This window comes from Pteropus alecto, unplaced genomic scaffold (genome assembly GCF_000325575.1).
Source record: "Pteropus alecto unplaced genomic scaffold, ASM32557v1 scaffold40, whole genome shotgun sequence".
Classification (NCBI taxonomy): Eukaryota; Metazoa; Chordata; class Mammalia; order Chiroptera; family Pteropodidae; genus Pteropus; species Pteropus alecto.
In genome coordinates, this window is record NW_006431919.1 from 3,284,933 (window position 1) to 3,312,101 (window position 27,169).

Consider the following 27,169-nt stretch of genomic DNA (forward strand, 5'->3'; position numbering starts at 1 on the left):
TTGAAGTCTGTTGACTGCTGAGCTGCGTATGTTATTACCATGATTAGTTTTCCTTTCCCCTCTAACTTTCCGTGTTCTGTGGAGCTAATCATTATCTTTTTATTTGTTTAGCATTTTAAAACGTAATTTTCCAAAATTTATGCCCAAGAGCAACACTCCGCCTCCTAGTTCTCATAATGTTCTCTCATTACATTTATGCACATTAGGTGTTCTTCTCAATTAAATTCTTGGAGGCATCACTCTTAGAAATGTGACTGACTTTAATCTGGGTGTAATGTTCTGAGTCTGCTGTACTGCTGTCACTCTGGACTCTCCCTTTATCTTCATCCTGAGTGGTTTCCTTGTTTTCAATTCCGTGTCTTTTTTTTTTTTTTCCCTTGCTTTACTTTCTCATCTTAAGCACTTCGTCCAGTAGTTTTCTTATAAAAGATGCACAGGATGAAAACTAAAGTGATTCGCATGTCTGAAAATATCACTAGTTTATCTCTATGCTTAACTGACATTTCGTTTAGGTATAGAATTCTTGTTTGGAAATTATTTTCCCTTATGATTTTGAAGGCTTTATTTTCTTCAATCTTCTAATAGTGGTAATTGATAAACCTGAAGCCTATCTGCTTATTGATTCTTAGTATGTAACTCTGTGTGTGTGTGTGTGTGTGTGTGTGTGTGTGTGTGTGTGTGTGTAAACTTTTAGATTTTTACATTACCCAGCATTCTGAAATTTTCTTCACTTGTGTTGGGCTTTTTAGTGAGTCTTTCATTTTGGAAATTCAGGTTTTTGGTTTTAAGAAATTATTTTGAATTTATTTATTTGACCATTTTCTCCACTATTTCCTATTTTCTCTGTTTTAGGATCCCTATTATATAGATGTTGACTCTTCTAGAGAGATTCTCTATTTTTCTTATATTTTCTTCCCTATTCCCCCCACTCACCACACACACCCCCTTTTTGTGTGTGTATTTTTGCTCTTCTGTTTGAGGTGTCTTCAGCTTATCTTTCAATTCTTTGTTTAGCTTTTCATTTCTCCTATCACATTTTTAATTTCTAAGAGTTCTTTCATGTTTTTTTAATTACTGCTTTAATAGCACTGTATTTTTACTTTATGGATGCAATATCTCCCCTCTTCTGGATAATGGCAGTTCTGTTTTTTTATTATTATTATTATTATTATTTTTAGGTTTTCATCTTCCTGAATGTTTCACCAAGTTGCTTTTTTCTGTATTTGTTTGCTGTCTCATTGTCTGTTGTTTACTTGTAAAGGCTTCCTTCAGATGTCCAGTTGTCTTTGGCTATCTGCGTCTATTTAGGGATGGGAAGAAAACTAATTGGAAGCTTCCTGTCTGTGAGCCACTTGCATTTTAAGGTTGTCAGGTTGGGCTTCTTTATGAGAGAAGTCCTGGTGTTGGCTTCTTGCAGTCTTTTACTCTTAAGCTAGTTAGATTCCTCATGTAAGATTCTTCCAGCATTTTGCCTGGAGCATATGGCTGTAATTGTTTTGGTATTCCAATTTGGGGAAAAAAAAAAAAGCTGAGAGTCTCAGCATTCAGGTTTTAGCTATTCACTTAGTACCCTTGGTTTGAGTATTATACTCTCTTCCTCAATTCTTCCTTATGCCTGAGAATTTAGAGATCTTGATTTAATTCATTCTTTAGAATAAACTTCTAGTTTTCTGTCTGAGGATTTAGGGCCAGTTTCCCAGCTGTGTAGGTTGGGAGAGGACATCTGGGAGCCTAACTGTTTTTTTGAATTCGTTTATTGTGGAAAGTTTCAAACATTGCAAAGCTGAGAAGAGTACAGTTGATTCCTGAACAATAGGGCATGAATAGGGTAAGTGTGGGTCCACTTACACATGGATTTTTCCCAGTAAATATAGTAAAGGTATTTTCTCTTACGATTTTCTAAATGACATGTTCTTTTCCCTAACTTACTTTATTGTAAGAATACAGTATGTGATACATATAACATACAAAATATGTGTTAATCGACAGTTTATGTTATTGGTAAGGCTTCCGGTCCACAATAAGTTTAGAGTGGAGAGGTCAAAAATTATACATGGACTTTTGACTGTGTGTGTCTGTGGGGGGTTGGTGTCCCTCACCCCTGGATTGTTCAAGGGTCAACTTGCCAAATGAGCTACCAACTTCCCAACACCCAACTTCAATACTTGTCGATATTTTTCCAGTTTCAGTTACTTCACACTTATAACCCATCCTCCCAGATTCAGCCCTGTCTTTGCTTGCTTCCAGAGGTCTGCCCGGTACAGCGATTTCTGAGCCTTTTGGAGATTCTTCAGGGTAAACTGGGTGGTTCTCGTTGTGGCTGTTGCTTTCTCTCGCAACCGCCTTAGAATTCTGCTTTCTCGGTTTTGCTAATGAAGTTACCACTTTTCTTTCTGCTTTATGGCTTCTAGGTTTCTATGGTTATTTTCTCCTCTTCTGGTCTCTTTTTCACACTGAAGTTTCAGTTTCCCCACAGATCACAGTATTCTGACATCTGAGATTTTAAATATACTCCCCCTGGAACTTTATTTCTCCAATTCTTTGATGAGCTGACTTTTTTTATGTCTCATTTTAGTCTTCACGTTCTGCTGCAAAGTCTCCTGATCCCCTGATGATAGGTTCAGGGGCCATCCTCTGCCTTCTCTTCCTGCCTTCTACTTTACCCCAGCACAGCAGTTCTCCCTCTGCATTGTCATTGCTTGCCTCCCTCACTAGACAGTAGTTCTGGTAAGGTATACCTTCCAGCACAAATTACCTGTGCAGCACAGAGTTACTGGATGTGTACCATGTGCCAGAAATAGTTAAGCGTTTTCATACACCAACGTATTTAATCCTCAGAGTAATTCTCAGATATAGGTACTGTTATTATCCCCACTTTATATGCGAGAAAACTGAGACACTGTTATTCAGTAAGTTATCCAAGTTCACTTCATCAGTCAATAGAGGAGGATCCAGGAATGGAATCCAAGATGTCTGCTTGCAGAGCCTGCCAGATAAAGGGTATTCCAGATCCAGTCATAGAATAAATGAGACACGGAGGCATGACGGAACTGGCCAGGCAGGCCCAGGGCGCTAGGGAGACTGGGAAGCCCCATCTAACCACTTCACCAAGAGCTCTTCTCTCTCACCCTGCGACAGTGGCTATTTCCAGTCTGACAAAAGGATTGAAGGTCATTGCTATTCATAACTGTAGATATTCATCCGCTTCCTGTCCCCTCTGGACAGCCAGAGAAGAGACCTTCAGAATCATAACACAGTGGTTTCATAGAATCTGCTCAAATACAGATTTTATGACTTTATGACTTTAATTCCTATCAAAATTCTGTCCTCTCAAGAGTCTAGCAGAGTGCCTGGCATTTAGAAGGTTCTCAGCATATGTCGAGGGTTGCAGTAGAATCAGTCAATAAGTCAGGTCGATTGAATAATCAATTCTTCAATCACTGAGTGCCAAGTTAGAAGGTACTTTAGCCCACCTCAGACAGGGGAAATAAGCCTTAAAAAAATTATAAGGTCAGAATTTGTCTCTGCCCTCCTCTTCCCGGTTAGTATCTGCTCTTCCTTGGCCTGGTACCAGCCTCAAATGTCTAGTGTACAAATGCCATCCATCCGTGTAGTGTACTCTGCCCATTTCCCCAAGATACCCTACCAGGAATGTCTTCTCTGCATATCAGTCAAGTAGTATTTATTTATTCAAAGAATGTCCATAGAGTACCTACCAAATGCCAGGAGATTAGTGGTGAGAAAAAATAGCTGAGAGTCACAGAGATTGTCAAGTCCTTGAATTCCTATTGTGTGCTTCGTCCCAGGGCTTGGCTTTATAAGGGATTCAGAGGGCATGACAATCTCTCTGCTCTCCAGGAGCTTACAGTCTGGATGAGAAAGCAGAACAAGCACACAGAAAATTAAAGCACAATTGGGAACTAAACTGTAGGAGACTTTTTACAATGCAGTAGGTGCTCCAAAAAGGGAAATAGTGTGGGTTATGGTTACTCATGTACCACAGGAATGTGTACACAAAGATCAAGGATGAGGAATCAAAGTTTAAAAGAGTTTCTTTATAACTGTCTAACTTTCCCACTAGTTTGTCAAGCCCTTCCCTGCTTGGTTACCCTGTATCAAATGCCTAGAACAGGACTTATTATAGAGCTGTAGAATGAATGAATGAATGAATGAATGAATGAATGAATACATTTTAGAGAAAAGGAGGAGATGAAGGTAGATGGATGAGACAGATCCACAGCATGGGCTGTACTTTTCTTCCCTGAGTATATTGTTCTGATGTCTCAGGTGTTAGTCAATTATCTCAAACTAATCTCTAAAAATCCCTTCTTGTTGCTAAAACCTCTAGTTGTTCTATGATTCTAATCCCTGTAGAAATGCTAATAGTTGATAATGGCTTAATGTTGGTTTCCTCCTAAAGTTATTTGCATTTTAACCCTGGACTGCTAAGAATGCCTGCATTCCTAACTGAGGAATTTTACCTAACCAGTGGAGAGATATTTATGGGCTTCAGGGGTGGGTCCCTGAGTCTTAGCTCACAAGGCTTTGTCTGCTCTGTCTACCCACAAGGATGACTCAGAAAGAACTGACTTTGGCAGCCATTCTCTCACCCCAGGGAAAGTGGGGATTTTAGAGCTTCTTCCAGTTTCTTCCTCCTCATTCCTCTCCGCTTCTCTCCTCCTCCCCCTTCTTCGCCCGTCCCTGTCCCCCACCCCTCTTCCTCTCTCCCTCCCTCTCTCCCCCTTCTTCCCTGCTTTGTCCCTACTTTCTTCTTTTTCAGTCTTTCTTACTTTCCCCCTTCTCTACTTCCTCCTCCTCCCCTTATTCCTTTGTCTCCGAGTCAACCCATTCGGCATCTCATCCACTCAACCCTGCGGCCCCCTCCGTTACGTTTCCACAACTTGTCTGCCAGCTCTGATTTCTGTCGGTAACGAGCTTCTAAGCCTCAGCTCCTGGCTGCAGGGGAGCCCCTAGGTTTACAGGAGAACGACTGGGGGCAGGTGGCCCTTTGTGAGTGTGTGTGTGAGAGAGCACAGGCACACAGGTGGTGCGGGATGGGAGAGAGAAGGGAGAAGGCGTGGATATAAATGGATAAATAGATAAGTCAGTTGATGGATTGTTGGAGTAATAAATAGGTCAGAGCCTCGGGTCCTATTGTATTAGTACTCATTAATTTTTAGAACGATATTCCAGGCCTCACTAGTGTTAATGTCCCATATCCATTGTACCTTTCCGTGTTTCCTCTTAACATAGTCTGAACCATGTTCCCAGATAGGATTCCTGCTCTTCCTGCTTTGTGCTTTAATTCATGCTGTTCTTTTCACTTGACGTGCTCTCTGCCTTGTTCTCTGTATCACCAAATCCTAGCTCACAAAGCCTTTCCTCACCACCTCCTTCCTTGTGTAGAGACCTGAATGACCTGAAGAGCAGTCTAGGCAAGAACTGAGATTCTGGGCAGAAGAAACAGCGGAAGGAAAGATTCTGAGTCTGAAAGCTGCTAGGTGGTTTTATAGACCAGCAGCACAGAGACGAGTCAATGTCTGATTCAGCTTTGTATTGCCCTCGGTGATGATAAGATCGGGTTTAATGAATCCGTGTTATTTCAATGTTTTGAGGGTTAGACCCCTGAGTGGGAAAGGAGACATTTATTTGGTACCGTTGGGCCTCCAAGTGTTTCACATATGTTTTCTCTCTCCTTCTCAAAATAACACAGTGGGGTAGATGTCATTCTCATTTTCGAGATGAGGTAACTGAGGCCTAATGGGATTTAGTGACTTGCTCCAGGTTACAGAGCAAGTAAGTGTGGAACTGGGATTCTCTTTGGTGGCAAAGTCAATGCACTTGCCCTTTGTTACATCATTTCCTGTGTCACTTACATGTAGACAAGACTCTCTGGTCCTTTAGCTTGCAACAGAGACGGGCCTCAGTTTGCTAATGGAATTCTTAAAACCACGGCTGCTTCTAGCAGATGTTATCCGGAAATATGGAAGGTGGTGTCAATTTCTGGATGCATCGTTCAGCTTTTAAGTCCTTCTCCTTCACCAGCCCTCACCTCAGCCTCTCTTCTTTCCCCTGATACATCACAATTGGGGGTGGGGAGGAAGAATGACTACGCGACAAGGGGCTAAGAGGCTTGGGTTTCAATCCCTGCTCAAGCCCTTGTTTTTTGACTATTCTGAGCCACTTAAACTCTCTGGGCCTCAGTTTCCTATCTGCAAAGTGGATGCCCTATGTAGTAATATAAGAAAACTATGATGAAAATAGTTGCAATAATAGCCACCGCTACCGTTTATTGAGCACTTACTATACAACTATTATCTCACTAAACCTTGTGGCATTTATAAGGTAGTTATGGTCAATATCTAATAGATATTTAACAGCTAAAGAGAGTGACACTAGGGTTAAGTGACTTATTCAAGGTCACACAAGGTGAGGATCCTCATCCTTACCACAGGGTACAAGGCCCAGTGTGCACGCCCTTCAAACCCTCCCCCTTCCCCATCCCCCACAGGCTCCTTTCTGTGCTCCAGCCACACTAGCCTTCTCTGTATCCTCCACCACTGGGCCTTTCTTTGTACAGGCTCTTCTCTGTCGATGAAATGTCCCCCTTCCTTTCTGCTTGGTTGATACCTCCTACTCCTTCTCCAGATACTGGTTGAACATTCATCTCCTGATAAGCCCATAATTTCTTTGACAGCCTTCCCATGAGAGGAGGGGTCTGTATCCCCGCTCATGGATCCAGGCCGTTTTAGGACTGCTTTGACCAAGGGTTCGGTGGAAGTGATGCTACGTAACTTCTGAGGTTGGGTCATAAGATGTCGCAAAGTTTCCACCTTGTTGGTTAGAACAGCTGTGCTTAGAGCCCTGAGCCACCTCACAAGAACCCTTACTTTCCCTAGACCCTGTCTTGGAGAGGCCTTGCATAGGTGCTCCGGTCAGCAGCCAGTTGAGTCTTCAACTGACAACCAGTATCACCTGCTAGCCGTGTGAGTCAGACCTTCAGATGACTGCAGCCACAGTTGATTTGTGACTCAAACCCCATTAGAGACCCCCGGAAAGAATTTCCAGCTAAGCCTTTCCGGAATATCTACCTCACAAAATCATGACCCAAATAAAATGATTGTTTTAAGCTGTTAAGTTTTGGGGCGATTTATTATGTGGAAATCAATAACTTTAACAAAAATTCCCATGGGTACTTTCTTCCTTCTTTGTAATCAGCTTAAGTCAGTTTCATTTTCATATGTTCTTATGTAACAAAATTCCTTTTCTTTGGAGGACTTGTCTCCGTTTGCGATTATATTCTCACTAGCGTCATTACTTGGTCTTCTGTGTCTCCCACTAGATTGGAAGCTTCATTAAAAAAAAGAGCTTTGGCTGTTTTTGTTTGACTGTCGTCTCAGTTAGGAGTGGATCTGGCTGCAAGTGACAGCGTGGTGGCTATTTACCGCCAGTGGCTTAAACCTGTGGGGGCTTGTTTCCCTCACGAAACAAAACGTGGAGGTAGGTGGCTGTTAGTATTAGTTCGGTTGCTGGGCGGTACTTTCAAGACTCAGGCATTTTTCTCTCTTACGCCATACTCAGCATACTGTATGGCCATCCTCATGCTTGTCACCTCACTGATGCAAGATTGAACCCTGAGCTGCAGATACTGTCTCTTTATTCAACATCCCAATAAGCAGGAAGTAAAAGGATAAAGAAAAAACCTTGTTTTTTTTCTTTATGCAGATCTATTATTTTTACAGAAAGTCTCCAGCAGACTTCTCTTTATGACTCATCGATCAGAACTGAGTTGTGTGTTATGCAGAAAAGAGTTCACGTTGCGGGCCAGAGGCGGCTACCTTTGGAAGAACCTGCTTACAAGCTTGGCCCTGGGCTGGCATCTGGAACTTGATATTTGATCCATTCCCTAATTCATAAGGATGGTTTATGGCTCCTACACTATTTGTACAAAGCAATCGATATTGAGCACCTGCATTCCTTCTGAGAGTCTGGAATTTGGGTAAATGCTGAGCAGAGGGTGCTGATGTGACCAGCCCCCAGTAAAAGCCTTCGATGCTGAGTTCAAATGGGCTTCCCTAAGCAGAAACATGGCACACATGTTACTGCACTTTTTATTGTGGCAAAGGGAGCCCACTGTGTCCCCTCACCAGATGGAGATATTGTAACAAAGCCTGTGCATGAATGTCTCCAGATTCCACCTTGTGTCTTTTCTCCTTGTTGATCCTATTGTGTGCCCTTTTGCTATAATAAGCTTTAGCCATGAGAGCTTTTAACAAATCATCAAATGTTTGCATCCTCTTCAAGACCCTCAGAACACCCGCTTGTTGAGAGACCCATAACAAACAAAGAGGAATGGAAGGAATTACAATGACTAGTGTTGAACAGCCCAATGCATCCTTTTGGCCTGGGGAGGGACCTATCCCACCACTTGGACACACAGTCGAGGTTCTGGGATTAATTGGGAGGGTGTGTGTGTATGTGTGTTGGAGAGAGAGGTTGAAGCCTGGCACAGTTCCTGGCACATACAAGGTGTGTAGTACGTACATTCTGAAGGAGACAGAAAAAGGATGAACTGAGCAGAGCTATGCCTTCAGATATTATTTATTTGAAAGCTTAAGTGGTAACTATTATGTCATATTGCCACCCCCTTTGCCTTCTTTCCTTATAGTACTGTTGGGAGAGTCACATAAGAGGGCTTTTAAAAGGGCCACATGCTATGCAGAAGGGGAAGTTCTCAGTCAACATGCAGTAGCACAAGGCAAACTTGCTTTGTTCACTTGGAAAATGGGTAAAATAGCACCGATTTTCATCCCATCTGGTGTTGTGTCTGGAGTGCATATTTTTGAAGTTCTTTTGGGTTGATTTGGATGAGAGTTTCAGTCTGTTTTCTTAAACAATTCCTGGATCAAGCCAAAATAATTTCATTTTGGGAATCCTTGCTTTTAGCGTCCTTGTGTTTTAAATAACTGTCTCTTCATGAGGAAACACTAGAAGTTGTAGGCAGCGTTTTCTTTGTTGGTAGAGATGCTGGGGAAATTGTCCAACAGGATAGCTAGGGGTGACGGTAGGATGCAGTAGGCAGCCGCATGCTGAGGGTAGAGTGAGGTAGGATCCTGCACGCGTTAGGGGCAGTCTGTGTTTGGTGGCTAATTTGATTCATTGTCACTGAGCCAGCACGTGGCGCTCATAGGCGGCTCCCATGGCTCTTCCACCAAATTTGTTGTCGTCTCTGCCAACAATTCTTTTTTTTTTTTTTTTGCTGTCTGTGAAAGAAAAAGACATCATTTTGACTCACAGAAAATCAATTCTCAGAATGACCTTGGATTTATACCAGTCTAAGACCCTAATTTTACAGATAGAGAAAGTAAGATATAGAGAAGGAAAGGGACCTGTCTAGCAACACCAAGGAAATTTGTGTCAGAGTCACGATGAGGAACCAACTCTGCTGACTCTCAGTTACTGTGCTTTTTCTTACGTATCAGAAACTACCAGTGGCAGAGCGAGCACTATATGCTCCTAAGTTTATATAGCTTTTATGACTTTTCAGATCCTCGTTTTCACAGGTACATCTGTATTTTAATAGTAAGGAAATGGAGATGCAGGATGTTGAATGGAGTTACTAGGATTGGAGCCCAGTTCTTCTAACTGAATTTTTGCTTTTTGTGCTACTCCGGCTAGTAGATTTTAGCAATGATAACAAAAACAATTATTATGACTGCAATCTCAGTTAAAAGACCTTTGGCTACAATGAACAGAAAACCCAGTAAAAATAGTTTAAAGAATAGGGATTTATTTTTTTTTATCTAGCGAAAGCACACGGTCTGGGAATAGGGTGGCTCCAGGGCTGTGAAGAATTTGGTGGCTCAGTGACATCATCACAGACCCAGGTTTCTTCTACCTTTTTGCTCTGCCATCCTCATTCTGTCAGCAAGGTCTTTCTTCATGGTCCGCAGGATGGCCTAAATTAACATAATAACCTTAATGACCAAGAGGCTTGCAGGTGCCTCTTTTGCTTATTTATTTTCTTAGCAAACAAAACTTCCCAGAAGTTACCCGGGAAAATTTTCCTCAGGTCTCAATGGCCAAGACTGGGTCACGGGCCCATTTACACAATCATTGGCAAGCAGAAAAGACGACTATGCCATTGACACCCATCAAGATTCACTCCCTCGGAGAGGGTGGCAGGGCCCACAGCTGGGGAGAAACGTATTCAGAGATGTGAAGTAACATGTCAAAGTTCACACAGCTAGAAAGTGACAGAGAAAAGAACGAAATCCAGAAAAGAACGACCGCGCAACCCATGTTCTTAACCACTGCACAGAACCACCTCCCGTTCTTATTTGTCATGCACTGTCCCCACTCCGTGGCACCACTTGCCAAATTCCCAGCCTGCATACCTAAGTCGCTCTGGCTGGTGATTGCAGGATCGTCTCCTTGCCAGGTCAATGTCAGCAATCAATCCCCATCTCCTGGGCGTGAAAACCAGCCGATTAGAGCTGTAAGTAGGTGTTTAACAACACGGAGGCAGCCAGGGCGTCCGTCAGCATTTTTTTCCCTTGTCGGCTGGGCATCAGCAAATATGCTGAGAGAGGCACCCTGTTCCACTGCTGCTGGGAGGAGGGAGTATCACGAGAGCAGATGATTTGAGGAACAGAATGACAGGTTGTCAGAACTGAAAGGTCTCTTAGACCCGGTCCAGTCCAGCTCCATCATTGTACTGATGGGAAAACTGGGGCCCAAGACGGGAAGGAATTCCTCAGATTCACACAAAGTCATCGTTGGATCCAGGACTAAAACCTGGGTTTATCCAATGGTATTTCCAAGGTATTTCAAAACCTAACTCTCTATATCATTGTCTTGTAATTCCCACTCATGACAGCACTTTTTCTTTTTCTTTTTTTGAAATGACATCTGAAAAACAAAGGCACCTTGGATTCTATTGTCCAGTCTCTGTCAATCTCCTGAGAGAAATGACGGTTGACATGCATTCGTGTGGGTTAATTGCTCAGGGAAAGCCTTGCCAGGTTTTTAGTTACAGACAGGGCATCCGCCTGTAGCAAATCCCCACTCCTCTCCAAATTCCTTCCTCCTTTCTAGCCATTTTAGCTTTTCTGTTTTGATTGTTTAGGACAAGTCGTGGTATTGGAAAATTCTAAAGGCATGTGAAATTTAGAGCCTCAAGATCTAAAAGAGAATGTTCCCAGCTTGAGAAGAAAAAGTTAAATTATCAGATCAGAGTACAGGGATTCCTTATAACATTATGGGAAGGCTAAAATAACTCATGTATATGCGGGTTTAGGCAAGTCGTAAGAATTGAAGCAGTATTTATTGAATGCCAATGGGAATGATAACAGTAGCAGTTGCTATTTATTGAGCCTACTCTGTGCCAAGCACTGTGGGAGGTCCTTCACATGCATTTTTAACTTTAGTCTTAAAGTACACTCTTATGTTTATTTGTTTATTTGTTTATTGTCTGCCTCTCAAGATTAGAAAGTCTTTTTCATAGTCAAAAGAACCTTTTATTTACTGCTATATCCCCAACTCCTGGAACAGTATCTATTACATACTTAGTATATACTGAATTAATGATGTGACAGAATGATAAGTATTCTTCATTTTATGGATATGACAGTTGAGACTTAGAGAGACTAATTGTCCAAGGTAACTATATCAATTATCTTTGGTTGCAATGAATAGAAAACCCAACTAATTTTGGTTTAAACAAATGAGGTTATTTTTTTCCCCTCAAGCAAGAATTGTGATATTGTTGCTACTGACTCCACTTCAGTGATGCCATTAAGACCCAAGTTCTTTTTAACATTCTGCTCTGCCATCTTTAGTGCATTGGATTTTCTTTCTATGCTTGTATTTCCCTGGCCATAAGATGATTATGACTTGAAGTGCTTGGTTCAGGCAGCAAGTTCAGGAAGAAGCAAGGGGATGGGGGCAGCACTAGCCCTGTGTGTTTCTTTAATCATGAAAAATAAATATCTTCCCAGAAGCCCCTGGCTTATATTCTCTTAGGTCTCATTGGCCAGAGTCATGTCACATGACTACCACTAGCTGCAAGGGATGCTGGGGAAATGAGTATTTGCTTTTCTCTGAGGCCGGCAAGGGAGATGGGGTTAGCAATAGTTGTATGTTAGCCAACAAGTGTGTCTGCTACAGTCAGGCAGATAGAGTGATGGGGCCAGGACTGGAACACAGGTTTGTTGCCTCCAAAGTCCATGTTTTTATTGACCGAGCATTGGTCAACCTGACTGTTACTCCTGATCTCAATAGAAAACGATCAATTTGGGAATGATCAATTTGTTCTCTTCTGAGTCCTTGTTCTGTTCTGAGTCCTAGTTTATTTACAAAATGAAGGAATGGGTTAAATAAAGTCTGCATTTTCTGCTGGCTATAAGGTTGCATGATTTTATGTCTCAGTCTGGCTGATGACCACTTTAAAAAGTCTTATTCAAAACAAATCAAAATCAAAGTCACCATCTCAGTAGGATAATATATTTCCCAGGATGCAAATGCATCAAATGGAATTGATTTTTTGGAGTTTGTTTTCATAGATGGTGCTGTGTGTTTATCTGTGTCCCTTTGAGATATCTGATTCAGTTTTAGATGGTGAATGAAGATTGATTTTTGTCTGTTGTGATCTGTAAAGTCCAATTATTGTTGAAGTTACTGTTTAAATACTTCTTGCTCCATCTTTTCTTTTTTTTTGGCTTCCTTAATGGCCTAGTCTATGGAGTCTGTATGTTGTAGGGTTTGATTTGATTTACTATTGTATCTTGCTAGCAGTAGTTTCTTTAGTAGAGTTTAAAACCAGAGGCAAGAACACTAGTCCCATATCTTTAATCAGCTACGAGACCCTAAGGAAGTTCCTCTATTTCTCTAGGTCTCTGTTTCCTCATTTATAAAATGACCAGATTAGACAAGATGGTTTATACCTTAGGATTCTTCCAGTTCTGATATTTACATATCCGCAAGTAGGTGAGGACAAAGCAGATTCTGATTAATGAATAGAACTTAACAGACTTATTTCTTTCATCTCTAAAGTGGTCATAAAGATCAAAAAAAGAAATAGAAATATTAAATATGTGAAATAATAATAATTACCATTTTTATAATCATTCTTAAAATTCTTGGTCAAACTTTTTCTTTTTTTTCTTCTTTTTCCGAAAATAGCCTATTATGGTAATCTCAGCAAAACATGACACCCAGCAATGTGGAAAGATCATTGCGTGTAGAAGCAGACCAGTCTGGGTTTACATTCTAACTCTGTCAGGTAATAGCTTTTGACCTGGGTCATGTTATTTATTGCCATGATTCCCAAGTACCTTTTGTGCAAAATCAGGATTAAATATATTTAAATCACAAGTTATGGCGAGGATAAAATAAGCAGATTTGTGAAAAACACTCAGCACAATGGCCAGCACATGCTGAGAGTTTAGTAGAACTTAGTTTTCATCCTTCCTCTTTACTGATCCATCTAAAACCAAATAAAAGATTTGACAATTGTCTATTTTCTGGATGTAAATGTTCCTCTCTGGTGGTAAAGCTGCTTTTGACTGAACTGGATGTACAGCCCCATGCATCTTTACTGTATTGGCCATCCGAAGATTTATTGTCTCACACGTGAATGGAATGAGTGAATCTGTAGCAGTTGGGACCCCTGATTCTCTTCTGTTCTCTTCAGTTTATGAGATCTGGGACATTGGGAACTTTATTTAATTTTTCTCGTCTTCAGTTTGCACATGTGTATAAGGTTAATACCCATTGCAGGGGCTTTTGTTAACCCTCTAATAATTTGAACATGTTTGGTAATCTCTAGAGCATAATGAAATAATGAAATATATCACTTCTGTTATTAACTCACCTAGACATCGTTAAACTAGTCCACTCTTTACCTGTTCAAATTCTTTCTAAACTTCAAGGTCAGAGTCATCCCACCTGTCGCAGATAACGTTTCTTCTTTCCCAACTCCAAAATCTCTACCATTACTAACTTTTCATAGCCCTCCTGCTTGGACCATTCAATTGGCACTTAGAATAGCTGGCATGTGATGTTAGTTACCTCTCCCTGTTTGTAAATCATTTCTCCCTGACTTGATATTTATAATGCCCTTTGCACATCATTCTGACTCATAGCCCATGTCTCTCTTAGGGGACAGTTAAAATATGTGTGGTTGATTGATTACTCTGTGTTATTATTTTATTGTTCAGGCTTACCAATTTTCATTCAGGAACAACATATTTTTATTTAAAAATTAATTAATTATTTATTTGGGAGCATGAGTGATACATGCCCATGGCTCAAAATTCAAAAGGTGAAATGTGTTTCCTCTCTCATCCTGCTCTCTGGTTCCCTCCCCAAAGGCAACCACTATTGCTAGTTCTCCATTTCCTTACAATGGCAGGTGTTTCTTATGTATCTTGCATTTTTACTTAATATTTCGTGGATAAATTCAATTGGATAAATATCCGATAGCTTCCTTAACAATATAAAAAGAATGGTCTCTCTCTATTTTTTTTGTATTTTATGGTTTGTTTCAGCAATCTTTATTTTTTTAAATGAAAAATGTTAATGAGATAATTGTAGTTGTGCGAAATAATATAGAGAAATCTTGTATACTCTTCATTCAGTCTTCATTAATGGCAGCATTTCGTAAAACTTTTAGTACAATCTTATACCCATGATATTGACATTGATGGAACCTACTGATCTTATTCAGATTACCTGTTTTACTTGTTGTATTCATTTGCATGTTAGGAAGAGTGTGTGGGTTTTAGTTCTATGCAATTATGTCACTTGTGGATTTCTGTATCCATCACCACAAGGACCCTTATAATCACATCTACCTTCCTTGTACTTCCTCCCTGTCCCTGACTCCTGACATTCACTAATCTGTCCTCCATTTGTAAATAATTTTCATTAAAAAATAGAATCACACCGTATGTTACATTTTGGGACTGGCTTTTTCTTGCTGAGCATTATTAATATATAGCACAGTTTGTTTCACCATTTATCTATGGAAGGACATTTGGGTTATTTCTTTTTTTTATGAATAAAGCTGCTATGAATATTTATATACAGATTTTTTTTTTATGTGAACATGAGTTTTCAAGTTTTTGTAATAAATGTCCAAGTGTGCAATTGCCGGTTTTTATGGTCATTGCATGTTTTATAAGAAATTGCCAAACTTTTGCACAGTGGCTGTGCCATTTTACATTCCTGCCAGCAATGTAGGAGTGATCTGGTTCTCCTGCATCTATGTCAGCATTTGGTGATAGCACCGGTTTTTTTTAGTCATTCTGTTTGGTGAATAATGATATCTCATTATGATTTTAATTCGCATTTTCCTGTTGGCTAATGATGTTGAATATCTTTTCATGTGCTTTTGTCATTCTTATAGTCTCTTCACTGATATACCTGTTTATGTCCTTTGCTCTTTTTCTGGTTGGATTGTTTTATTTTATTTTTACTGTTGAGTTTTGAGGGTTCTAAAATATTTTTTAGATACCTGTCCTTTTTGGGATACGTGGCTTGCAAATATTTTCTCCCAGTCTCTAGCTTGTCATTTTATCTTCCTCCCATAAACTTTCACAGAGGAAGAGTTTTTAATTTTGATGAGATCCAACTTATCAATATTTCCTTTTATGAATTGTGCTTTTGTAGTCAAATATAAGAACTCTTTGCCTAGCCCTAGATCTCAGATTTTCTCCTTTTTTTCCCTAAAAGTTTTATAGTTTTATATTCTACATTGAAGTCTATGATCCATTTCAAGTTAATTTTTGTATAAGATGTGAGGTTTAGATTAAGTTTCATTTTTTTTGCCTATTGGTGTCAAATTACTCCAATATCACTTGTTAAGGAGTCATATCATTCTTCTGGCGAATTGCTTTTGTACTTTTATCAAAAATTAATTGTACATATTTGTGTGGGTATATTTATATATTTTCTCTTACGTTCCATTGATCTTTGTCTCTCCATCCACCAGTGCCTCACTGTCTTGATGATATTAATGTATAATAAGTCATTAAGTCAGGTAGACTGATTCTTTCCACTTGTTCTTTGTCAAGATTGGTTTAGCTATCCTAGGGACTGTGACTTTCTCAAGAATTTGAGAATAAGCTTGTCTCTGTATACAGAATCCTTGCTGGGGTTTTGATAGTAATTACATTACTCCCGTAGATAGATTCGGGGAGAAGTAAAGAAGTGACATCTTTACTATGTTGAATATTTACTATGCTCTCTATTCACTTAGGTCTTTATTTCATTAGTGTTGTGTAATTTTCAGTAGACAGATACTCTGCATGTTTATAGCTAAGAGTTTTTTAGCAATGATTATAAATGGCACTGTGTTTTTTCCAGCTTTATTGAGGTATGCTTGACAAAAATTGTATGTATTTAGGTTGTACAACATGATTTATTTTTAGATGTACAAGTGATGATTTAATATATGTGTACATTGTGAAATGATTGATATAATACAGTGGTATTGTGTTTTTTATTTTGCTTTCCATAGATTCACTGTTAGCATGTAGAGATGTAATTTTTGTGTGTGTGTTTTAATTTTACATTCTGCAAGCTTGAGGAACTCATTTATTGCTGAAAAATTCTAGAACTATTTTTAATATATTTCCTGGGATTTTCTACATTAGAGAATCAGGTCATCTGCAAATAGACATAATTTTCTTTCTTTTTTTTTTCAAATTTGTACGACTTTTATTTCTTTTTCTCGCCTTATTGAAATAGCTACAACTTCCTGCACTGTATTGAATAAGAGTGGTGAGAGCAGACATCCATGCCTTGTTCCTGATTTTAGGGAAAACCATTCAGTTTTTCACCTTTAGGGATGATATTAGCAGAGGTGGCTTCATTTTTTTAAAAGACTACAGAATAATATTCCATTGTAAGGTGGTGCTATAATTAATTCTTCAGTTCTTTATCAGTGAATTTTCACCGCTTTCAATCTTTTGCACAATGTATTTGTGAATGTACAGGTAGAATAAATTCTTAAAATATGGCCCTCTTTTCTGTTCTCTCTAGACCTACTCTCTAAAAGATCTTGCTTGGTTTTGTAGTCTTAAATACCTTACAAGGACAGCTCTAAAATATATGCTCCTAGCCTGACCTCTGCCCTGATTCCAGTTCTGTATATTCCTTTGCCCACTTAATATCGTCATTTGAATGTCTAAAATGCTTCTTAAAGTCAACAAGTTCTTGAACTGAACTCCTAATTTGCCTAGATCAACCCCTCGGTTTCTTTGAAGCTTCCCTCATTTTAGTAAATGACATTCTAGCCTTCCAGAGGCTCAGGCCAAAAACCTTGTAGTCATCCTTGCTACCTCTTTCTTTCACATCCAGACTATCAGAGAATCTCATCAGTAAATCCTGTCCCACCTCCGATCAATTCTTCCCATTCCATGGCTACCACTGTGGTCCAAACTGCAATCCTATTTTTACTGGATTATTGCAGCGGCTCCTAACTCATCTCTCTCCTCTGCATTGCTTCCCTGCAATCTATTCTCCACACAAGAGGCTGCAGGAGTTCTCTAAAATGTACATTATGCACTCTGCTCTGACCTTCCCAGTGGCTTCCCACCTCCTTGGAATAAAATTATGGTTGTAAGGTGTAAGATCATTTTGATCTGACCTGGAGGCCCTGTGTAATCTGATTTATTACTCCTGCATGCTTTGGGCCCCGCCGCCTCTCTGAGTTATCTCACTTTGCGCCGGCCACACTGGCTTCATTTCTATTCATTAAGATGCCAAGTGCATCTGACCTCAGAGTGTATACTGTCCCTGTGCTTGGGACACTCTTCCCCCGGTGTCCACACAGCTCACTCCCTCATTCCATTTAGTTTTTACTTGATCGGAGCGGCCTTTCCTGCATACCCACATCCCATCTTAGCATTCTACCTTCCCTTTCACCTGATTTATTTTTCTCTGCACCATTTATTATCACCTGAAATATGGTATGTTCACTTATTTGTTTGTTGCGTGTCTTTCTCCCAATAGAATGTAAGCACCATGAGGAAAGAAGCCTTGTTTTCCTCACTGCTGTGGTCACCAGCATCTCTCATAGTATTCAATAAATATTTGTTAAATTAATTAATGGTTCAAATGGTATGTGTATTTAAAATTTGATAGATATTGGCGTTGCTCTTTAAAGAGCTTTTACTAATAATATATGAGTTACACCCCCACTGATAACATATGAGAGCTCATTCCTTTCTATACACATACCATTAAGAGTTTGTCTCAATTCTTAGTTTTGTACTCCAACTCCCAGAGGCAGATACGATGAATTCAACCTCCACACATTCACCAGGGCTCTAGGACACACTTCAGAAACATATGCATTATAGTTCTGGTTGTTGTGACAATAAAATGCAAACAACTGGGCTTTCAAGGTTTGTGTGTTCATATAATTTTATAGATAAGGAGAATCTGGCAAAGTGCTCACAGCTTCTGTGTCTTGTTTGCATTGAAATGTCAGTAGAGCTAACCTTATCTTTCCGTTCAACTTTCTCTCTACTCCTAACTCAGAGCACAGGAGAACCCTTTTCAGGAATAATAGTAGTTATATTCTTTCTTCAGTAGAGTGGCTTCCCAGCTCCCTGAACCACTGAGGATGTTTTGGTGGGGGTGAGAGTGGAGTGGCAGGTGTGAAGATTAGACCCGAGAAGAGGGACCTTGTTGCATGTTATTATATTCCTACTGCTGGACCCCTAATAGGTACTAAGTAAATAGTTTTTGAATGTTGACTTAACATTTCTGTTATTGACACACCTGCTATAATTACCATCTTGAATCTCAGTATCTTGCTTTACTACCTGTAAACTGGCTTTATGTGATTCCTACACAGTAACCATTTCTTGAGCAGTCTCTAGAGGGTGGGGCAGGAAGAATGGAGGCAAAACTTGGCAGCTGGCCTTGTTCCCAAAGGAGTAACTTGGGCTATTAATATGTTAAACGAGTTTCTTGGCCCAGGGGGTTTCTTGAAGCCTCTTCAGAGACTCACGCTTTGTGAATACTTAAGAGGGGAACAGAGTGTGTGGTGTTTGCCAAGGTATTTGAACTAGGCTTTTATTCGCTAAAGCACTTCGGGGGGCTTGGGGTTTCAGGGAACAGCTTTTCTGACCTAGGTAGGGCCCGTCTCTCCAGGGTAAGCACTTGGAGATGGATGATCTCTTATCTTAGGCCTGATTTTTACTGGGGTTTCAGTTCAGAGCTTTCATTTTAAGAGAGAATACTGTGACTTTGCTTTGAATTTCAGGACAAAGTACAAAGAACCATCCCTAGAAGGCCCATGATTTATTTAGGATATTTGGAGCAGTGAAACATCTCCAGAAGGTCTTAGTTACTCAGTTCTATCTATGAGTTGTTTGATCTCCTAATTAGCTGTCCTTCTTGGTTCATTTTTCACTGGTTGGCAAGCCTGCCAAGATGCATATTTGGCAGGGCCTGTTTAGGTGAGATCAGCAGAAAAAAGGAGAGATCTGAAAGCAGCTAATGAAACTTTGGAATCTTCACTTCACACTCGTTTTCCTCTCACCCAACCTTCCTGTTCCAGGGGAACACTGGGCGTTAACTCAGACGCGGAGCTGCCACCGAGGAGAAAGAAGATTGGGAGACGTGCCAACCAGAGGTGGAATCGCTCTGAGGGTGAGGGCGTATTTCCAGCGGGAAGATTCAGGTGCTCCTTCAAGGGGGTGTGGGACTGTCACATTTTAAATGTACGTTTCCTACACTGTGATTCCATAGAGGTCCACAAGAACTCCACTTGTAGGAATTATTATATGGAAGTAGTCACATAAGAATGAAAATACATATTTATCATGAATGAATTATGATACATCCAAATAATAGAATACTGTGTAGACAGGAAGGAGAACGTGATACCTCTCTCTATATTAATGTGATTATATGTATTATACGTAATATGTCCATTATTCATTTCAAATGAAAAATCGAGACACTATTTTGTATAGATATCACTTTTGTTAAAAAAAAAAAAAGTTAATAGCTTATAATATAGAATGTAAATTAAAAAAGAGACTTGGAAAATTAGCTGCTAATAGTGTTTATCTCAGGGGAGAGGGAGACTAGGAAAAAAACTCATGCTCTATGTTATATTTTCCATACGCATTTTAAAAATAATAAGTACAGGTTATTTTTTTTGGCAGAAAATAATAATGAAGGTTCTTTAAATTACAGTTTATAATATAGAATGTAAATTAGAAAAGAGAGTTGGAAAATTAGCTGCTAATAGTGTTTATCTCAGGGGAGAGGGAGACTAGGAAAAAAACTCATGCTCTATGTTATATTTTCCATACGCATTTTAAAAATAATAAGTACAGGTTAATTTTTTTGGCAGAAAATAATAATGAAGGTTCTTTAAATTACAGTTTAAGTTTAGTTTGTGTGACAGATTCTCTTTTCTTGTTATTCAAGAGACTTTAATACACACAGGAATCCCAACACACACAAGAAATGTATAATTTCCTCCTTTTTTTTTCTTTCTCTTTCTCTTTTCCTGCTTCTTTTAGTCCTCACCTCACCTTCTAGAACTCTTATTTTTACCTAACTTACTTTCTCTTTTGGACCGTTTTTGTTCTTTCCAACTCTCTAAATCCCCCAGTATCTGATGCCTGAGTTTGTTTCTGTATAGCTCTTGCTGTATCTTTCCCATATAAATACCCTTACAGACAACTGAGGTTTCAAATATTTTTCTCCAGCACAGTGGCCAATAGTCCAATTTATGGACGAACAGAAGGGAAATCGTTTCTAGCTTACTCTACTCCACAAATGCATCTACTTTGTGGCATGTGCCTATATTTTTTTCCCATCTATAAAATGACAGAATTACGTTAAATAATCTCTAAGGATCTTTCTCAAGCTAATATTATGTGATTACTTAAGAAAATACACTTATTTACTACTTTAAGGTTTTCTGGCTTTGCGCCGCTCTTATCTGGTAGAGGATGAATGTGGACGCTGACCTGCTTTCATCCCAAGGGTGTGATAAGAATCAAATGGGCAAAGAGATATGTAAGTGCTTTTAGCATCACAAAGCGGAGATTCTCAATCTTGGCATCATTGTTGTTTTGGGCCAGAAAATTCTTTGTCGAAGCCTGTCCTGTGTGGTGTAGGAGTTTCGGGAGCATCCTTAGCCTCTACTTACTAGATGACAGCAACTCCCTCTCCCCAGCTGTGACAATTAAAAGTATTTCTAGACATTGCCAAATGTCCCCTGGGGGCGGGGGAATGGAGGGACAGATCATCCCTGTTTGGGAACCACTGTCGTTGAGTCATATATTGACTTCAAGCATTGTTAATTACATAACTACTTTGAGAGGGAGCAAATAAAAAGAAGAAAAAGCCATATAAAATGGAATTCCAGCAAGTGCCAGAGATGACTCTGGTGAGGAACAGAAGATTGTAGGCTGGTGAGGACAGTGCCAAATACAGCATCATTTCTGGGCAGTCATATTTCCTGTGGGAACAATCTGTGTCCTAAAGAAAGATGGAGAGATCAGTCTTATAGAGGAACCCTTTCCCCAAATCACAGGAGAGGAGGGTTTGTGGTTCTTGCCAACTTCTAGTTATAGCTGGTGATGGGAGGGGCGTCTCAAAGAAAAGTGAAGGACACAGCTTATTTTACCAGGTCGGAGACATACAGAATTTCATGGCTATGAAATTAGCATTTAGTCAAATCTGCCATTCAAGTGCTACACTGCTCTGTGAAGTATTCTTTTTTTTCTTTTTTTTTTAAATTAAAGTATAGTGACCTACAATATTATATCAGTTTCAGGTGTACAACATAGTGATTCGACATTTATATACCTTATGATGTGATCACCACGATCTATTAGCTATTTGACCTTGAGCAACTTATCTTCTCTGAACATGTTTCCTCCTTTCCTCTTTGATCCCAGAGGACTGTCCAACTTGTCCAGTTTCTTAATAATAGAATAACAGTTGTGAGCAAGACTAATCATTGCATCATACAGGGCTCCACTATATGCCTCATATGCATGCCTCAGGCAGAAAGCAGCTCCAAACATCTTGTTATTGTCCCATTTTGTAGATGAGGAAACTGAGGATAAGGAGAAGCTTTAAACCCAGCTCTCTCTGTCTCTAGAGCTCAAACTCTTGCCTACCACTGCAAGTCACTGCTTCACTTAACACATAACCCAACACCCTGGGTCACTTGGTTGTCCATTTCAGAATCACATGCTGGACTGCGAGCAAATCGAACAATCCCTGCACCTACTCCCAGACTCAAAGGGCTATGTCATATGTGAGGTCCTATTCTCAAGCCACTATGCCTACATCTTAAGGGATAAAGAGCTCATAGTGGAATTTGATACACCCAGACCCAATAGGACAGCAGGTGGGCAAATAGCCTGAATGAATCAGAAAGGTCAGTCTTCTCAGGCAGCAAGTAGCAAAGCTAATCATAGATTTATAAACTCGGATTAAGTGGAAACTGAGAAATCATTTTATCAGTGCCTTAGATTTCTAAAATAAGAAGGCACAGATATTAAGTACTTGTTTACGTTCACTCAGTGTGTGGGTGGCAAACCAAGGTTGAGATGGGATACTGGCTCCCGGTCCAGTTTCCTGCCATTATCAATGGGATGCTGTGTAGGATGATGGGTCAGAATGCAGCATCTGGAGATGCATGACCTGAAATCAGAGCAAAGATACTTAACCTCTGTGACCCTCCTTTTCCTTAACTGCAAATAGGGGTCACAGTAGTTCCTACCTCAGAAAGTTGTGAGGTTAAATGAAATAAACTACAGAAGCCCTTAGCATGGTGCCCGTCACGTAGTAAAGACTCAACAAGTGTTAGCAATGATTATTTTTGAAGATTTGAAAGATGTTTCTAGCTATATGTTTTTGTGGACTTTCTTACAATGTGACATATATTTACTTTTAAACTCTCCCTACCATAGATGTTGCTCCTTTCGCATATAGTTCTTTGAGCTTTGGCATGTTCATTCAGTCATGTAACTACCACCACAGTCAAGATACAAAGCAGTTACGTCACACGTTTCCGCTTTCCAACCCGCCCCTGTACCCACACCTAACCTGACAACCACTGATCTGTTTTCGGTTCTAATAATTTCGTCATTGCCAAACTGTCATTTAAATGGAATCGTGCAGTATCAGTATGTAGTCTTTCGAGTCTCTGTCTGTCTTTTAGCATAATTCATGAAGTTACTCCACGTTGTCATATATACGTTTTGCAGTATTCTTTCCTTTTTATTGCTGAATAGTATTTCATCGTACAGATAGGCCACAAATGGTTTATCCATTCACTAGCTGAAGGACATTCGCGTTGTTTACAGTGTGTATGGAGCTACTATGAATGAAGCTGCTATAAATATCTGTGGATAAATTTTTAGGTACATGGAAGTCATTTCTTTTGGGTAAATATCTAGGTGTGCGATTGCAGGTCATATGATCGATGTATGTTTATAAGAGACTGCCAAACGTTTCCAAAGCGACTTTAACATTTTTTACATTCCTATCTGCAGTGCACGAGGAGTACACTTTCTCCGCTTCCTCACTGCACTTGGTATGGCCAGTCTTTTAAAGTGTAGCCATTTAAATAGGTCTTTTCTCATTCTACCCTTAATTTGAATTTCTATAATAACTAATCTTGTCGAGCATCTTTTCATATGCATATTTGCCATCAGTATATATTTGGTGGAGTATCTTCTAAAATCTTTTGCCCGTTTTTTTTTTTTTTTTAAATTGAGTAATTAATTTGCTTAGTATCTCACTTTGAGAATTCTTTAATATGTTCTGGCTTCAAGTCCTTTGTCAGATATGTGTTCTGCTAATATTTTCTCTCAGTTGTGGTTTATCTTTTCATTCTCTGAACATTCCTTTGTAAAGTAGAAGTTTTGAATTTTTATGAAGGCCAATTCATTGATTTTTCTTTCATAGATCATGCTTTCGGTATTGTATCTAAAAAATCTTTGCCTTATCTATGTCACAGAGATTTCCTCCTGTATTTCCTTCTATAAGTTTTATAGTTTTAAAAAAGTTTAACATTTAAGTCTATGATCCATTTAGAGTAAATTTTGTATGAGATATAAAGTATTGGTTGAGGTTTTTTGCATATGAATATCTAAATATTAACTTCTTAGTACTAGTTATATGTAAACAGTGAATGGTGCTGCTGTGGATGATATATCACTCATCAGTATTTTAGGAATATTGATAACGTCTACTACCATGATTATGGTTATAATTATGATTATCCATCTTTCCAGCCATCATCTTTCCTTCAACAAATGAGTGTGTATTATGTAACAGTCACTGTACTAGGTAAAGAATTGTTAACAGTACTGACTGTGATCTCAGACCACACAGGTTCATTAAAAAGAGCAATTATGGAGGGGCATAGATTTATGATGATGTTAAGCCAGATGCAATGGCTATTTGTCAGTCTGGTGAAGAGTTAATTTCTTGGGTTGGAGAAGGGAGGAAACATGAAACCTGATAAAGTCAATTCTCTTACTTTTATAGCTCATTTCAGATCCTAGGGACCAAATAATCAGATTTTAATTGAGCCAAAACCATCCTTGAGGACTTTAAAAATGTCTTATAAACAGTTTTGTTAGTGGACCAAATGCCTAGAAACAGAGAGAATTCTAGAAAGGAATTGTTTACCCATTATGCTTTTTTTTCCTTATTAGCAATGCATGTTCTTTTCTGTCTGTCTAAACATCTATAAACAGAACTTTCCCACAGATAATTTAGAAAACCTACTTGAAATCTTTAGTCCTGTGTACATTAATTTCTTCTCATATATAGAATAGTAGAAAGCACATGGGAACGAATCCATGGTCCATCTCTCAGTAGGGCAAACATATGGTGTGTGACTTTATTTCTCTTTACCACAATTCTCTTATCTGTAAAAATAAAACATGTGACAACTTTTCAGGGTTAACTGCCTTCCAGGGTTATCGTTATTGGACAGTGAAGAAATTAAAGTGGTGACTCTTTCTACAGTATAATACTACAAGTATGATGGGTGGGATATTTTCTATGGTATTAATTAATGCAATAACACCACAGATGCAGTGAATAATGTCTATATGCCGGGCACTCTACCAGGCTTAGGAGATATAATGGTGAATTCAAAACAAATATTATTCTTGCCCATATAAAGATTGTGTTTTAGTGGGACCAGTGAGGGTAAAGCAGATGATCACAAACATAAGCTTACAATTACAAACTGTATTAAAGTATTAGGAAGTTGTATGATAAATTGGCTATGCCGAAATGAGTCCCAGGATCACCTGATACATACCTGATAAATTTTATGGGTTGTCCCTTTTCTAACTATTTTTGCAGTCCCTAGGAAAGAATTCTTTCTCAACTAGAAATGAAGAACTTTCTCATCTAGTCTCAAAAGAGTCAGAAAATACAGTAAAATTGTCTCTGAATAATCGTGGGCATAACATGAAAAGTCAATGTCCTTTTGTTACCAAAAATGCGAATTTAATATCTTAAAGATCAAACATAATTTCTGATTTTATTGCTGTATTAAGACTTAAAGAGCAGGAGTTAATTTGAGTTTTAAAAAAATCACACTTGTTCTCTTTAGAATCGATTCTCAAGCAGTGGATTCTTCTGATAACTCAGAATTGTCATCATGAGCATTAATCTTTTGCTCTGTAGGACTTAATCGGTGAGAAGGACCATCTGCCTCTATTCTGAATGTCCCCTGGCTGTAATTTTTAAGTTCTTATGTCTGCTTTTGTAATGTTTCTATTTTTTTCCATTGTTGTCAGCTGTCACCCAAATACACACTGTTCTCGGTGTATTTGCCGGTAGTGGCTCCTCTGGCCCTTTGCATTTCTATTTCTAATCTGCTGCTGTTTGGAAAACAATATAACCATTTTCATTAGAATTGTTTGTGAAGTAAGAACAGACTCTGAAGACGATCAGTTTTCCTTTAGCAGAGTACATCAGCTTTATGCATAAAGGTTTTTGTATACTTGAAGGCCAGTTTTGGGTAGTGTTAATAGTTTAGGTCATCACAGAAGTGTCTTTAAATAAACGAGATGATTAAAAATAATCAGAGAGAATGGTAGCCAATTCAAATCTATTATATTTGCATGGTGCTTTTTACTTTTTAAAGTGCTCCGTTTTGCCTGCTAGCTTTTTTCCTCTTCTCTAAATCAGAGTGTGGCAGGAGTTGGAGATAAGATGGATAATACAAGAAAACATACGCAGAGATGTGAAGTGATTTATCTCAAGTCACTTAGTGAATTATCGACATGATTATGGCCAGAACATAGGTCTCTTAACTCTCAGCCTGAAGAATTTAGAAGGGCAGGAAAAATTCAGAGACTAGAACTCCAGAAGAAGATATTTTATGTTAACCCATACTGGTGAAAATTACTGGAGGAAATCTCAAGTATTTGGGGGAACAAACCTAATTTCATTATGGTTTGTTCCCCCAAGAAAGTCAGAAGTGTGCAGTTATGGGTGATTTGAGCACATCTCAAATCACCCATAACTGCACACTTCTGACTCTCTTGGCTGCTTGGATGTTTTAAAGTCCTGTTTTCTCTGTCGGAGTAAATTCATCAGTGACTGCCACATGGGGAAGTTGACGAAACGTCAAAGAGAAGATGGTGAATGTGTATGAAAGCGAGAACTTCAAAATTAGGTCACCATATCTGATAAAGAGAAATGCAATATGTCTTGGTTTTGGCATTAATTTTTTTTTCTATTTGTTCAACAAATACTGATTTGGTGACAGATTCTCTGCTCTACACTGAAGGTCTAAAGATCAATGAAACATGGCACCTCCCTCAAGTTGCTTATACACTAGGAAGAAGGGTGGTGGAAATTTTCTAAAATTAGATCATGGAGATTGTTCTACAATTCTATAAACATACTAAAATTTATTAAATTCTATACTTAGAATGGATAGATTTTATGGTATATAAATTATATCTCAATAAAGCTGTTTAAAAAGAGCCATTTCAAGTGGAGTGATTAGTGTCATGATAGGGATAAATTCTGGATACCGTGGGAACTCTTAAGGGCATCCAAATTCAAAGAGACAGAAGGAAAGCCTCTAGAAGAAGTGATCACTAAGCAGAGACCTAGAGAATGAATGAAGAATAGC

The 27,169-nt window shown here is 39.1% G+C and overlaps 1 long non-coding RNA gene across 1 annotated transcript in view; it reads left to right on the top strand.

Moving 5' to 3' along the window:
* Positions 1-19,644, top strand: part of LOC112475245 — a 222,223-nt gene extending 202,579 nt beyond the window's left edge. The window contains exon 8 of the long non-coding RNA XR_003044651.1: positions 19,577-19,644. This is a non-coding gene — a long non-coding RNA (uncharacterized LOC112475245). The remainder of the gene's footprint in view (positions 1-19,576) is intronic.
* The last annotated feature ends 7,525 nt before the right edge of the window (positions 19,645-27,169 follow it).